Source organism: Octopus bimaculoides, chromosome 3 (genome assembly GCF_001194135.2).
Source record: "Octopus bimaculoides isolate UCB-OBI-ISO-001 chromosome 3, ASM119413v2, whole genome shotgun sequence".
Lineage (NCBI taxonomy): Eukaryota > Metazoa > Mollusca > Cephalopoda > Octopoda > Octopodidae > Octopus > Octopus bimaculoides.
The window spans coordinates 22,586,824-22,589,583 of NC_068983.1; positions in this window are offsets into that span (position 1 = coordinate 22,586,824).

Consider the following 2,760-nt stretch of genomic DNA (forward strand, 5'->3'; position numbering starts at 1 on the left):
CTTGGACTGACATACTGGCTGACCATCACCTACTTGCTATGGAGAGCCATGATGAAAACTAAGAGTAACAAAGAAGCTGGACAAGCATTTACTGAAAATCCATTAGTAAGTCTAGTTCTGATAGCAGCTTAATATGGTTGCCTTTAGTGAAAAATAAATTTAAATAACTTAGAAATGTATCGGATTGTCAGATAAATTTGTTTGCTTCTTTTTTTTTTCTACTTGGTACTCCATCATCATATGACTGAAAAGAGGTAAAATTTATTCAAATTTCAAAAATGATAAACAAAAGTTGTAGAGGAAGAATAGAGATACAGTAAAACACTACAATAGAAATATTTTTTGTGTTAATTCAAACAATATTGGGAAAGATTAAAATAATTGGGGTGGGGTGGGGAGTGAACAAATTTATCTAACAAACCAATAATGTGAAAATGTATGTGTTAGTGGCATAGTGGATAAAAATGTTAGTGTTGAAATAAAGGTTCCTAGTTCAAATCCAACACTAGGCACATACTTTTGAACACAGTTATAATGCTGAATGGTTATCAAACCTATTGGAATGTAGGATGAAGCTAAATATTTTATTTCAAATTTTGGCACAAGGCCAGCAATTTTGGGGGAGGGGTAAGTTGATTAAATTGACCTCAGTGTTTAACTGGTACTTATTTTAGCAACCTGAAGAGGATGAAAGGCAAAGTTGACCTTGGCAGAATTTGAACTCAGAACATAAAGAGATGGAAGAAATGCCAGTGTCCTAACAACTCTACCAGCTCAAAACCTTAGCATGGAGATAAATATTAAAGAATGTCTCATTTGTGCATATGTAGTTTATTAGTCTGAAAAATTATAATTGTACAAACAATAATTCATGTAAGATGTTTAGAAATCTGATTATTGTATTTACTTGTGCATGAAGGTATGTGACTTAGTGCAAAGTGGTTAGGATGTTGCTCTCATGATTGCAAGATCACGGTTTTGATTTCCAGACTGGACAGTGTGTTGTGTTCTTGAACATAGATACTCAATATTCCCCTTACCTTATCAGTTAAGGGGGTTCTTATCTTGGCCTGTGAGTTGCTTGATGACTTCACTTGTACTGATGTCATGCAAAAAGCACCTTGTACACTCTGTAAGGTGGTTGGTATTGGGGGAAGATATCTAGTCATAGAAACCATGTAAGGGCACAGAACAAGCATTGGTGCTTGGTACACTCCCCTGGCTTGCCAATACTTGTCAAACCATTCAACCCACTCCAGCATTGAAAACAAATGTTAAATGACGATGATTCTGATGATGATGGTGAAGTATCACCGTTGAGTAGAATTGGTCTTTTTGACTGACTAACAATGAATGGAAATATTGCAGTTCTTAGAGCATTTTGTTCATTTCCTGACAATGCCTCAGTGAAGGCACATGGCCTAGTGATTAGGATGTTGCATTCACAATCATGAGATTGTTGTTTCAATTCCCAGGCCAGACAGTGCATTGTGTTCTTTGAGCAAAACACTTCATTTCACATTGCTCCAGTCCACTCAGCCGTAAATGAGTAACCCTTTTGCAGGCTGACATTCCGTTTAGGGAGAATGTTGTGACAATGGTTACTTATACACCATGGAAGTTGTATAACCAACCCTATAAGTCCTGGGATTTGAAGCAATAATGTCTAGAGGTCGACATTTACATTAAAGTTTGTTGTCCTCTTTAACAATTACATATTTATTTGTGTATAAGAGGTGGTGAGCTGGCAGAATTGTTAGCAGAATCGGGCGAAATGCTTAGCGGTATTTCGTCTGCTGTTACATTCTGAGTTCAAATTCCGCCAAGGTTGACTTTACCTTTCATCCTTTCAGGGTCGATAAATTAAGTACCAGTTACGCACTGGGGTCGATGTAATTGACTTAATCCCTTTGTCAGTCCTTGTTTGTCCCCTCTATGTTTAGCCCCTTGTGGGCAATAAAGAAATAAGAATTGTTAGCATACCAAGTGGTATTTTGCCGGTTCTTGCATTCTGTGTTCAAATTCTACTGAAGTTGATTTTGCCTTCCATCCTTTCAGGATTGATAAAATAAATACCAGTTGAGCACTGGGGTCAATGTAATCGACTTAACTCCTTCTGGGTAAAAGTATATATATATCATCATCATCATCGTTTAACATCCGCTTTCCATGCTAACATGGGTTGGACGATTTGACTGAGGACTGGTGAACCAGATGCCTGCACCAGGTTCCAATCTGATCTGGCAGAGTTTCTACAGCTGGATGCCCTTCCTAACGCCAACCACTTCATGAGCGTTGTAGATGCTTTTACGTGCCACCGGCACGAGGGCCAGTCAGGTCTAATATTTGCGCCGCGACCAATGCGGAAGGCCAACCGTATGGTCATGACTGGGGAGGGCGAGCACGGGTGCACCACCCTGGACTGGCTGAGCGGGTGCCGGCGGCAAGCGGCGGCGACGCTGACAGTGCGAAGCCGCAGCAGTTGCCGAACATTGTTTTTCAGCCCGACGCCCGGGTACGACATGCGATCGCGGCTTTGGTTGTATGTATTAGTTCTAGAATTGCCACAGTTATCCACTCTCCTCGCCATTAGGAATATGGTCCCAAGGATTAGGTCTGGTTCCTGAGCCATTTGCGGTTTCACCATTTGTTTACTACATGATCTTACACTTGCATGGCTTAAGCTTTGAGACAAGCATATGACTACTGGCAGGATCAACCAGGTAATTTATATATATATATATATATATATATATATAT